Genomic DNA, 13,884 nt, shown 5'->3' with positions numbered 1-13,884 from the left:
GAAAGGGTTAGAAGGGAAGGCATCAATCTCTCTTCTCCTCACCTCTCATCCCCATGTGCTTACCAGCCACTTTTGGGAAGTCTTCCCACAGCTTTTATTCTCCTATATGCCTAAAAGTGGAGAGGATGATCTGGGCCTTTGGTTTTGCTCTTCATTCCAGGCTGGCAAAGTTCATCCAAATCCCCTTAAACTCACTGAACCTGTTTCTGTACTGAAAAGATAGAGCTTTAAAAGCAAAAGAAAGAAATCTCTGAAATGCTAATTAAATGGAGCATTTTCAGTCATTTCAAGAAATAATCTAATCTTTAACGAAATCTGCAAAGAGCTCATTTTAATGAACCATATTTGGTATATGATAAGCAGTTACAGTTCAACTAAAACAATATCACACAGCCATGTTTTCCTGAGCTGAGAAAATAAAAACACCATCAGAGGGGAAAAAGGACATAATTTTTTAAGAACACACAATCTGTTTCATTACCATTTCTGTAGATCACACTGCAGTAAGCTATATTTAGTCATTTGTGCAGAACTGGTTTATTTTGGAGCAACACATCAATTTTTTAATGCACTTTGAAGCAAGAAAATACTTAGCTTGCATCTGTCAGAAGAAGACTCATGGAATGAGAATTAAAATATATATAGATAAAAATACAAACACTGAAGTATTTAATATGATGCCAGCAACTGAGTGTTTGTGTGATTAAAAGACTAGACAGGGCACTAGACTCTATCTGGAAACATAGAAAAGACACTATGTTCCAATATTCCCTAGCTGAACTAAATTACAGATCTGGGAACATAAAAAACACCTTCAAAAGAAAAATAAAACAATGCTACTAAAATAGGCCTGATTATGTGGGTCACTAAGTACTGTGTATTTCCCCTGTAGCATTTCATAGTAGTTACTGTTGCCAAGGGAAGCTTGATCCTCTCATTATGTATGTTTGTCTTTCACATCAGAGCTAGCCTCTTTCTTTCTATGCCCCAGAACTGTAACTGAAATAAAAATAAGGAATGAACCCCCATTATTACACAAATACCTACAAAGCAGAGGGAGTGACCCTTGCAGGTCAGAGGGTCAGCCCCCTAATCATTGATGCACTTGCTCCAGCAGACCCCTGCCTTTTGTAGAAGGGTCAAAGCCAAGACCTCTGCTGAGTGTCCCCAGTGAAGAATTAACAAGTGTGACAATTTGTGGTCCCTCCCCCTAAGGCCCCTAGTCCTGTCTGTTTGAATGCTGTAAATAGAGACATCTGGATGGAGCCCTTTCACTGCAGTAATTGAAAATGAACATGGATCAAGTTCTGGCCTGTTGTATTCATAAATCTTGAGGCTTAATTACATTAAAGGGAAATCTAGGGCCTAGCTCTATGGAAACGGCCGATTCTATCAGGCTCTCTGATCTTGAATCTTTAAGATAAGTGTTTTTGCTCTATTTTAGCACGGTCAGATAAGAAATTTTTGATCAAATGTTACAGCATTAGAACACCAATAAGACTTTTAAAGATTTTTGTTGTCATTCTATTTGCATATGCATTTCAGTTAAGTTTTCATTAGCTGACAGTTGAAAGAGTTATATATTTAAGGAATTAAATGATATTTTTGTGATTAATTATGAGGGGGCACATAGTTTTCCAAAATGTATTTTTTAGAAGGAAAGAAGAAAAATATGTTAGCTAATTAAATATAATGACTTATATGAAAAAGATGGTTTGGCCTACAAACCCCTTGTTCCTATTCAAAAAGAACAAAAAGAGGGGAAAAAAAACAACCAGGGTTTATAATCCCAATTTAATAATATACACAGTAGGGCTGGTCAAAAAAATTCCCTCTTTTTTTTTTAAAAAAAAAATCAGGTTTTCAGCTAGAAAGTATCTGCTTTTTTAAAAAATAAAATCAATTTTTTGTTGAAGGAACAAACACCCAAAGACTGATTTTCTAAAACTTTTCAGCTTTCAGCAGTTTTTGCCTGAAAATATTCACTGAAATTTTTGAGTTTTCAGGTTTCGGTTTTTTTTTGACAAAAAGTCAAAATTTTCAGCAGAATTTTTTTTTCAGGACAGCTACATCACATACATTTTTATTGTGGATTTTGCAGCTACATTTTTAATTCACACCGTAAAATATCTTTGCTAAAAAGAGCACTGTGATTGCAAGAAAAATTCAGAAGAGCTAAGAAATTTAACTTGGAAAAAAATGATTTATTAGGCTCCTGACCCCCCTGCACTTCCGACCCCCTTCTGACTGTATTTGCATGACCAGGGTCTGTGGCCCCAACCCTGAATATGCGAGCATGTGGGCAGACTGTTGTGCTCACACATAGCTCTACTGGGTTTCTATATGGGCAGAGCAGTCTGCTCTCATGCTGTTAATTACAGGATCAGAGCCTTAGTGAACACATACTAAGGTTATATCTACATTAGGAGTGCTTTATTGGTATAGGAATGCTGGTATGATACTAGCAAGGAATTCCTAAGGTGAACACAGTTTATTTCAGCAAAGCTGTGTTTTGTATCTGTATAGTAAAACCACTCCCCAGCAGTGAAACAAATTATACTGGGAAAAGCACAGCTTTGCCAGTATAACTGTATTTATACAAGGGACTTCTGCCAACACAGCTCTGTGGGCCAGCCAGGGATTACGCTTCTTCACACCCCTGACCCACACAGCTATATTAGCAGAAGTCTATAGTGTACATCTGGCCTATAGTAGGTGATAGATCTAGGCCTTTAAAAGAGAAATTCTGAACTACTTACTTCCTAAATTGTGTCTTCTTTTATATTTCCACACATTTTTAAGTTAAAGGAACATTAATTTACATCCAAAAAATCTTTTTTCCTCCCTTTTTAAAAATTACAAACAACAGAAGAGATCTTGATATTTTAAAAACATAATTTGTTTCCAAACAGTGGTTTTACTTCCATCAAATTTCACCCTGTAGTGAACTGTATGTCATAGAAATGATTTAGTCATTCACTAGAGGGAAGGGTTACAGATATACTACTAACAGTACACGTTTCTCACCATTCCACGCAGCTACCTAAACAATCAAAAACAGAGAAATCACTTATCTTGCCTTCTCACTTAGAGGCATGCTGCAATAAATGCAGTCACTGAAACCTCTCTAAAGAAAAAATGAGGGGGAAAACCCACCATATTATCTCTGTCCATGTCCGAATTCTATTATATGAGTTGGTAGAATCTGCTGTGGCAGGAAAAACTTCTATACTGTTTGCCTGTGCTCTGCAGTACAAGTGGAGTTACTTTTACCCATTTCTGGTGTTGACTTTGGCTGTCTTATTGGTAAAAGGGGACAGCAATCAGGCCCTAATTATGTATTTGAAACTCCAAACCAATGGCATTGCAGATTTTTGAAAGGGGATGAAATCACAAAGCAGCTGTACTATATCCAGACTGAACGAGATGAATGGGAAGGGGGCTGTAACTGCTGAATTAAACTCTTCACATGTGAATTTATAGAGAAGTTTTTCACCAAAGGAGAAGAGGGGTAAAAATCCTACCTAATATATTTTTAAATGAAAACAGACTTCTGCTCAGCAATACAATATTTATCTAAAATGTTTACCTGTGATTGCACTCCTGAGACATTCTGCTCTGAATTCTAGGTAAATGTGTAATTTAACTGCAGTCTATTTTATATTAGTCCATTTATCATACACGTAGGAAATATGTTAAAAGGACACTTTAAATTATGGGTCAGATTCTGCAACCTTTACTCATTTTGAGTAGCACTTTACACCAGTGGGCAAACTCAGGGAGTAAGGTACTCCTCCATATGAGCAAGAATGGCAGAATGCAATGCTTTTTTAAATTAATATTGATATTAATAATCACCTGAGACTCAAAACCAATTTATTTTCAAATCCGAACGGTAAGAATGCTCCAGAGTCCAGACTAATCCCTGTTCTATATTTGCACCTTCCTTTTCCTGACATATGTCATTCCACTCCCCCCACCATATCACCTGGTTCCCCTGCAAGCTGATTTTGCCCACATCCCTCTCCTTTGCTGTATACTTTTCTCTCTGGTATCTTCCAGTATCTGCCTCAGCCCTCACACTCAATTAGCAGGTCAGAATTAAGGTCATACACTACAGTGTGATTTTCAGATCTTTAATATGTGCACTCAGGGCGATGGTATTCTAGAACTGAAAGTTAATGTGTTAGGTTCCAGTCCTGGAAACACACACATGCTTAACTTCAAACAAATGAATCATGCTTTTGGCTTCAGTAGAACTACTCACATACTTAAAGTTAAGCACATGTCCATTTGCAGAATGAGGGCCTCAAAGAAGTACATTAACACGAGCTAGACCTTGGAGATAGGTATTGTACTAGATGTGAAGGTAGCTTTCACTTTTGAAAATCCCACCCTTTAATAATATTTGTGTGTGATTTTTGTAGTGTATATTGAATTGAGTAAGTCATAACGTAAATATGGAAGAGTCTGTGTTTATGATAAGGTAATAAATGTTGAGTATGTCATCAACTTTGCATTCTCTTTTTTGCTTGGCATATAGTATATGACAATATTGCATTACTAATATTAAGATTAATTATCATGGTAGCCCCAGCACTGTGACTAGCTTGGTGTTGGTAGACAAGTGTACCTGCAGAGTCCCATTAAAGTAAATGGGCCTGTATAAAGGTGCAAGAGCCACTCACATGAGCCAGGTGCAAGACCCGGATCTACATTATTAAATGTAGGATTTAAAAGTTGGCAGGGTGGTTGTGCTGTGCGCTGCCCTGCGATGACTGTATTGATGTTGATAGAATTACTGAATTAAAGTGTGTTTGTGTTAAAGAAAGTTGGCTAATGCTTGGTGATTAAAAGAATATATTTTGGCAGGAATGTTCACAGAACAAAGTTTGATAATTTCAAAGGAGACTAAGGAAGTTAAACACCCAAATTCTATGGGAGTTAGAAACCTAACTTCCTTAGACACCTTTGAAATTACCAAACTTTGTTATATTTGTATATATATCATATGCCATACACGTGTCAAAATGTATATGAGAACATATCCTTCAGAAGTATGGATGTAACTATTTTGTGAAGTCAGTTATGGTAAGGTTAACTTTATATTTTCCCGTAAAAAAGCCAAATAGGCAGTGATAGAGCTTTATTTCCATTAGACATATCTTTTTCTTCCTCAGTCATCAATTTATGATGTTGGTGGGCATGACTCTAGAGGTATCCCCTAAGCCAAAAGGCAAGGGGATCCCATGTGTCTAGCAATGAGTTTCAGTTGGCCTGACCAGCTCAGTGTACCCCAATGCACTACTGTTATAATCTGTATCTAAAAGGTGTCATGTAACATGTCACTGGAAAATAACTCATTAATATTTGTGCCTGATGTATGTAGGGTCAGCTCACAAGGGATTAGGCAGATGAAATTATAACTAAAATGTGTTTAAACCAGTTATGTCAGGGGAAGTTGATTTAAACAGGTTTTTCTCCAGACAAAGACCAGAGGCCAACATCACAAACCAGGTGTGGCCAAATTCAACCATTTGTATGGGAGATTGCCGGAAGAGATCATTTGCATTGTAAAAAATCTCCAACAGGGAACAGCATGGTGTACACACCCAGCAGGGAAAAGGAACTTTATCTGGGGATGCTTTTCAGAAGAATATGTTTCAAAGGACTATAATGAGAGGTGGAACAAACCCCTAAATTATCCTTCACCTGAGAAGGCAAGGAAAACTAGCACCTTGGACTGTGAGCAGAGATTGACTAAAAGCTAGCCAGCCATGTCTGGAAAAGAAAGATGGGTAAGGAAACTACCTGGAAAAAAAAGCCCATAGCTTGTTAAGTTAGGTTTTTGTCATTAGAAAGTGTATTTTTACTTCTGTTTGTTTCTAATCCTTTCTATCTTTATCCCTTATACTAGAATTCACTTAAAACCTCTCCTTTTAATTAAATAAACTTGATTTACTTATCTAAACCAATCCAGTGCTTTGATTGAATTGAGGTGATAACTGCAGTCAAGATAACAAGCTGTTGTTTCTGTCTCTTTAAAGGAACAGCAGACTTAATATCTTCTGTGACTGTATAGTGACAGGGAGAGTGCACTGCAGAGAGACATCACTGAGGAGCTCATGGGTTGGGGTTCACTGATTGTTACCTCCAATCAAGGTTTGAGCTGGGAGAGCCCTGAGAGTTTGCTGGCAAGACAGACAAGCTGGTGTAGCAGGGAGCTGTCACACAGCTTAGCTGCAGCAAAGCTCCCACTTGCTGAGGCTGAGAGGGGCAGCACAGTGGGTCACATTAACTATACCTTAGGTGAAGAGTAGCAGTTTCATCATGAACAGATGCTAATAGGATCCTGCTGGTTGATCAGCAGCATTGCCAAACTATCCAGCTGAAAGCCTCCCTCAAAAACTGATCCCAGTTTCCTCAGCCCAAAGTCTTGTATAAAGGAATGTATTTCAGATACAGCTATCCCAATTATTGGTGCACAGTCCTACTGCTGCATCAGTTAACTCACCTGAGAGGGTCTTTAAGCAGCTGGTCAAGACAAAATCATATAAGCCCTAATCCTGCAACCATTTACAAACCTTTAACTTTAAGCATACGACTAGCTCCACTGAAGTCATCAGGACTACCCACATTCTAAGCACGTGTTATTTTTTGCATAATCAGGACTAAATTGAAACTTTACAATCTGCCCTGAATAAGGGGTGGCATATAGGTGGACTGCTCTAGGTGCAGCAGACCAGAGAATGAATTGTGACTCACTCACCATATTTCTCTTGCTTTCCCACTGCTGGGGGGAGAGGAAGTGAATTATTTCACCCATTCCATGGAGTAGTTTACATCTCCACAGAACTCCCAGCCAACTACTCTGGCCAGAGAATGGTAAGGAGGTGGAGCTAGCGTTCCTCCCCATTCCTCTCTGCCCACTTGTTTGCAGGACAAAGTGCAGTAGGAGTCTCCCCTGCTCTACCCCAGAGAGCTGGTTTCACAATCTGAGCAAGAAGGGCTTCCTCCCTTGCAGGGCCAGCTCTAGGCACCAGCAAAACAAGCAGGTGCTTGGGGTGGCACATTTCTAGGGGCGACATTCTGGTGCCGGCCATCATAGGCACTGACTCCGTGGCATGGAGAAAAAGTGCCCCTGCTGCCCCAGCTCGCCTCCGCCTGCTCCCCTGAGCACGCCGCCACTGCTACGCTTCTCCCCCCTCCCTCCCAGGCTTGCTGGGCGCAAAACAGCGGCGGTGGTGGAGCGGAGGTGAGCTGGAGCAGGGAGCGGTTCCTCTACCCCACCCCCAGTTACTTCCTGTGCCCCCCGGTTACTTCCTGTGCCCCCCCATCCTAGCTCACCTCCGCTCCGCCTGCTCCCCTGAATGTGCTGCTGCTCCGTTTCTCCCCCGTCCCTCACCTGAGAGGGAGGGGGAGGAGCAGAGCGCCGGCGTGCTCGGGGGAGCAGGCGAAGTGGAGGTGAGCTAGGGCGGGTGGTCATGGGGGGGCCGCAGGAAGCAATGGGGGGGGAATGCGGCACCCCCCGGGGGAAGGGACGGGGCCAGGGATTTGGGAAGGGGTTCGGAAGGGGCAGAGTTGGAGTGGGGCTGGGAGCTGGGGGGGCACGAAAAAAGGGGGGGGCGGCCAAAAAATTTTTTGCTTGGGGCGGCAAAAATCCTAGAGCCAGCCCTGCTCCCTTGCACAGCTAAGCAAAGCTGTGCCAATCTCAATCTGTAATTTTAAAGTGTGATGCAACTTTCAAACAACCTTAAAGCAAAGAGTAAATCAAGTGTTTGAGCCCCAAAATAAGCGGGGTTAAATTCACCTCTGCACCAGGGCCTAATAGACTAGTTACACCTAAATCTACTTAGAGTGCTTAAGTGACACAGATTTGTGCTGGCTCTCTGCATAGCAGTGAATTGCACCCTGACAGCATACAGATGTAAATCTCAACATTTCAGAAGAAGAATATAAAAAATTAACTGATAGAATTTGTTACCTGCCCAGCCATGATTTCAATATGTCCCTTGCATGAGCTAGTGGCTTGTCTAATCTCTAAAATAGAGCATTTCCTACATTGACTCAGAAGTCAACGTCATCAACTCTTCAAGAAAAAAAAGTTTCATTCTGAACTTGGTGATTGGCAAACGAGTAAAAGGGAAAAAAACTAATTTTCAGCTTCTATTTTCAAACACGTTTGGGTCAAATCTTCAGCCCACAGAAAGCAAATGAGCTCTGCAGATTTACACAAGCCAAGGATGTGGCCCATAATTACAGTGTTACATATCTGCAGTGAAATTAAACACCAGAAAACTTGCTTCAGTTTGAGTCTGTAGGTCTTCAGAGAATTTTTGCATGGCTTTTTTTTATGTAAGACAAGTCTTTGGAGGCAAGCATGATATTTCCCTTTCCCACCTACCATCACACACACACACAATCTGTATATCCGTGGACATGTCATTGCATATTTTGATTTCCATTTTTGAATTTTCAGTTGGGTTGGTTGGGATTGGTCCCAAGTATATCATACTCAGTTCCTTGATTGGCTGAGGCCACTTCATGAGGTGAGGGCAGTAAGAAGCCAATGATTTTTGAGGAAAAAGCTGTAACTTATGTTATGAGCTATAAAAGGAAAACAAAAACCACTGTGCCTATACAGCTTTTCCACATTTTTTTAGTCAGAATGAATTAAGAACTGATCAGTTATATTATGACATTTTCACAATATTTCCTTCGCATTACTATAGTGTTATGTACCAATTCCTAAAGGCAAAGATCCTTTGATATGCTGTCTGTTATGCTTATGGTGTTAGTACAGGCCTAGTATGCCTATTACATGGTTGATCCCAGATTCCTTGAAATACAAACAACATAAATTTAGGCCACTGCCTTGTTTAATTCCCCATGACCATATCTCTTGGGAACAGACTGGATATATTTTCCCTTAGAGTTAGGCTTACATTTAAAATGAACTGGAATATAACATCCCAAGAAACATCAAATGTGTCTTCCATGGCATAGATGCCTCCAAGTGATCCTGCACACACTGAAAAGGAGAGGACCATTGACATCAGTTACTGGTTACTAGCTCCTTCAGTGATTCTGTTGAAGAAAAAATATATATTTAGGGCCAAATCCACTGATGCTCTGCAGTTGCATTGGTGCAAAGTTAATGGAACACCTTACCAAATTAGAATAAGGGTAATTTATGCCCATTTTGAGCAATAGTGAATTGGGCCCCTACAGAGGAAGAATTGCCTTCTCCCTTATTTGGGAGTTAATACTCCACACTTTGGTGCTTAATTAGGAGATAATTGCTTTAGCACAGAGGGTTGTTTTTCCCACTGATGTTCACACATATAGATATTAGCAATGCTGGGAGTTACACACAGGCTTTGAATAGACTAGCTGTCTGTACACTCAGAAAAATGATAGTGAGTCTCATGAATTCCTAACAAGTGTATTATAGAGAAACTTTCCTCCCTTTTTCTGTATAGAGTAGAAATCATACTGGAGTGAGACAATGCACATTCTATAAATGCAGCCTTTGAGGGTACATTTCTGACATGTGGGGTTGGCACTCATGGTAATTGGACAACATTCTCATATATCTAAGGTTTTGCTAGAATAAAATCCTTTCTAATAACCCAGTGGAAAGTTTAGACCTTCCTCCACAGCAGAAATTTGGTCAACATTTTGTTGTGCTTAGACACAATAGGGGGCTTTCTTTCTCCCTGGGGTTCATGGAGGCCCTATTTATCTATGAAGTCAATGGAGGAAAGACTGTCTGGTGGTCAAGAAACTGGACCAGGATACAGGAGCTCTGGGTTAAAAACTCACCTCTGCCACAGAATCACTGTGTAACCTTTAGAAATCACTTAATCTCTTTTAGACTCATTTTCCCATCTATGAAATGGGAATAATAATACTCCTGGTGACAGTTTTCAGAGCGGTAGCTGTGTTAGTCTGTATCAGTAAAAACAATGAGGAATCCTTGTGGCACCTTAGAGACTAACACATTTATTTGAGCATAAGCTTTCAGGGGATATAACCCACTTCATCAGATGCATGGAGTGGAAAATACAGTAATAAGGTATAAATATACTCCTGGTATTTGTCTTGCCTAACTTGTAAGCTCCTTAGAGCAGGAACTGTTTCTTACTATGCATTTTTACAGCATCTAACACACTTGGGACCTGAACACAGATGTGGCGTCTAAATGCTGCTATAATTAATAAAAACAGTTATACCAGGGATGAATTTGGCCTCTGCATTTTTTAAGTTGAAATTTATAATAATTTTCTTATTATAAAGAAAAAAAATAATTAAGACTCTCCGCAGTTCTCCTTTTCTTCTAAAATTAGGCAAGTAAAAGCAATAACTGAATCAGAAAAGTCATTATGTAAGAACCTACACTCTCATTCATGAAGAACAGTAGGTAGAGGGCACTTTAGCTATGTCTACACTGCCCTGCAGTTTGGACTATGGCAGAGTAAATAACAATGTGCACCAGAGTGTTGCGCTGTAACTCCCCCGTGTGGACACCGCATAAATGAACAAAAGGGTTCCTAGTTTGCATTAATGGAATCCTGTTTGAAGCAGACTACATTAACAAAAATTAGGAACCTTTTAGTTTGCACTTGCAACATCCACACCAGGACATTACACGCAGCACCTTTGTGCACACTGTTTACACCCCAGTAGTCTAAACTGCAAGGCAAGATAGACAAGCCCTCACTGCCTTCTACTATGGTATAGATGTATTTTTAGTAAGCACCCTGGGAGTACAAATGCTTCCTTACCAGTAGAGCCACGTAGCTTCAAAAAGCTGTCTTCCATTGAGAGGACAATTGTTTTCTATAGACATGAGAAACAAATACCCCTGACCCAGGTCACCTTGCCCCAGCAGGCTTTTGCAGCAGCTTCCTCTGTGCAAATACAACAAAGTCTGGCAGCAGTCGATCCTTGGAGCCCACACTGAGCCACCACAGAGTGCACTGCTATTTACCCTTCCTATTAATCTGTCAGTGTTCTAGTTAAACACGTAAAACAATATGGTGTGTGCATATCTTGATTAGTCATTGCTAAGTTACTGAGGGGAAACGTGAATGAGTGGGAAAACAATTCCACAAACTATAATACAACATTGTAGGTATGAAATATTTGAGTACACAGCTGTCAAATTACAGGAAGCATCTATGTTATTAGTAACATGGAAGCAATCATTTGAAATCTATGCATAGGCTCCAGGTTGCCTCTTTCAATGTGTGATAGACCAGAATTCATTAAAAGTTACAGTATATGTTTGCTAAGATAGTATATTTAATCTTGATTTCTTTATAGGCTCCCTGTCCTATGGAAGGGAGAAAATAATTAGGAAATTTAGGCCCCAGTCCTTCAGAGTATTCCGCACAAGCAGATTGTTGCACCAATGTAGAGCCCCACTGAAGTCAACGTGGTAACTTCCAGAATCAGGGTATAAGTTGGAGAGGGAAGGCCTAGATATTGATGCAGACTTGGAATATTCTACTAGCCATTGGTGAGTAATCCAGTTAAATCAAAAACCCACCCCTACTGGATAACCCCTTACAGTCCAATCTAATAATCCTCACTCTTGCAAATTTCAACTGAATCTTAGTGCATAAGGCTACAAGAACAGGCCCTTATGTTTTCTCAAGCCTTTCACCTCAGAAAGAATAAACATTAGATGATGCTCCTGGCCAGCAGCGAAAGTCGCTATTTGTGGGAAGAGATTTGGGAAGGAGCTTGTGCGTGACTTGGAAATATTACAAAGCTCCTTGAAAAAATAAAATACAGTTCATGATAATCAGCAGTGTTTATTGGGTTTGATTTAATGCTTGCTTTATACTTAAGAAGGCAAAGTTTCATTTTGGGATTACTGGAAGAGAAGAATTTTTTTTAAAGGTAGCTCATATATGCCAAATGAACCTTGTCACTTCATGATGAAAAATAAATACAGATTAAAGACCCAATCTTGCAACCGCTTCTTCACATGCTTAACTTTACATATGTGAGTGATCTATCTGTGTGTGAAGTTAAGCATGTGAGGAAGTGGTTGCCGCTTCAGAGCCTATGATCCCAAGCTTGCAAAACCTTCAGCGAGACTACCCAATAAAGAATGATTCTGTAGTCCAGTAGTTAGGGCACCTAGATGGGAGGTGGAAGATCCTTAGTCCGGATCCTTTGCTCCAGTCACTCTTTCCATTATTTATCCAAAGTAGAACAGCTTCAGCAGGAGAGATGGGAGCCCTGCATCAGAATATCCCATAGCCTAGTGGTTAGAGCACTGTGCGAGGTGGGAGACCCCTTTCAAATCCATTCTCTCCCCTCTGGCAGGGATGAGGGAATTGAACCTGGATTTCCCACATCACAGGTGAGAGCTCGAACCACTGGGCTAAAAGTTACAAGTTGGGCAGCCCCACTTCTTCCTCTGGTTGGATTTTGAATAGAACCCACTCCAGTAGGTGTGCTCAGAGGCCACCTACAGGATCAGGCCCCACATACAATTTAGGCAGCTGAACACCTATCTTCCCTGGTTCACAAATCATTCTGGGGCTTAGATGGGAGATAGGCATCTGGATGCCTAGAGGGAGGTAGCAGTGTGCATGCCCCAGGGTCTGAAACTTTGTCGCTTAGGGAACTTTTACAGTGGAAAATTACATGCCAAATGAGTTTAGGTGCCTACAGGGTTAGGCAGCGGCCATGCAGGTAATGCATGGATCACAGTACTGCTGCGCATAATACTGCGCATAATACTGCCTAACTCTGGACACCTAGACACCTAAGTTGTCTTGTGTTTCTCACCCATAATATACTTAAAATCATTACATTGTAAGGCAATAAATAAAAAGCAATAAGCTATGCAAAAAAAGTTAATATAAAGGTTTTTCAACTTACTTAAAAGACTCATTGTCTGGTCAGTCTCAGGTTGAAAGGGACGCCATCCAGCACTGTTAGCCTGTTGCACTTGGGACTTTCTCTTGGACCCCTGAAAGGTGGGTGGTACTTGGGCAGCTCTGAAGGATATCTGGGATTCATCCCAAAGACAAAACCCAAATATTAATCTCAGTCCATGCTCATGCAAGCAGCAAGAGAAGTGCAAACGGCAGCAGTTATCCGGATCCCAACCAACCAATAACCAAACTGTCACAATCTCAAGGTACCTACAGGTGAAAGATCACTCTATTTGGTAACCATCGCTGATCCTATTGCATTAGTCTAACCTCAGTGTAACAAAGGCAGGTATGTAACAGCATCATCAAGTGAGAGATATGATCATAATTTGGGGGTGACATTTTTATGGTGGTAAAAATTTCTGACCACAGCTGACATACTGTCTTCTAAAGGCAGACCCAAATTAATAGCTATGACTAGATGTCAACCCACACTATCTCTTTATGTGACTTCATAAAAACTTGCAAGGAAATGCTCTCTATTCCCAATTTCCTTCTGGTTCAACCAATATAATTTAGGATTAACCTTAGCGGTTCTAAGCCACGGGATCATGGAGTGTCTTGACACAAATACCAAGATACCTAACATCCACCCAGAGTTTGAAGAGGCAGAAACATACAGTGACTGTGTATTATCTGCATAATAGTAATAACCTAACCTAGGTTTCTCACAAAGTTCTCCACGGGCTTGTCCACACTAAAGCTTTTGGTTGTGCTGTAACTCAAGTGAATTGATTAGAAATTAGTTCAAGGTAACTGACATTACTGTAGACAAACACTTGTAAATGCTAACATAGACACCATACACAAATATTTGTTACTTGTTATGGTTCATCCTAGGTCTTATCACAGACACAAAGCCTTTTGTAGATAGTCTATAACAACTGTATTAGTTAACTCAAGTCAATTGGCAGTCAGTCAGTCA

General features: G+C 40.4%; 1 protein-coding gene across 1 annotated transcript in view; it reads right to left on the bottom strand.

The window, feature by feature from the left end:
- Positions 1-13,028, bottom strand: part of LOC101940050 (uncharacterized) — a 235,839-nt gene extending 222,811 nt beyond the window's left edge. Inside the window, exon 1 of the mRNA XM_065565205.1 lies at positions 12,904-13,028. The gene's annotated coding sequence lies outside the window, so the exon portion shown is untranslated. The remainder of the gene's footprint in view (positions 1-12,903) is intronic.
- Positions 13,029-13,884: the final 856 nt, after the last annotated feature.

This window comes from Chrysemys picta, chromosome 1 (genome assembly GCF_011386835.1).
Source record: "Chrysemys picta bellii isolate R12L10 chromosome 1, ASM1138683v2, whole genome shotgun sequence".
NCBI classification, from domain to species: domain Eukaryota; kingdom Metazoa; phylum Chordata; order Testudines; family Emydidae; genus Chrysemys; species Chrysemys picta.
Note: the sequence above shows the minus strand (reverse complement) of the source record. Positions and strands in the feature narration are given on the sequence as shown.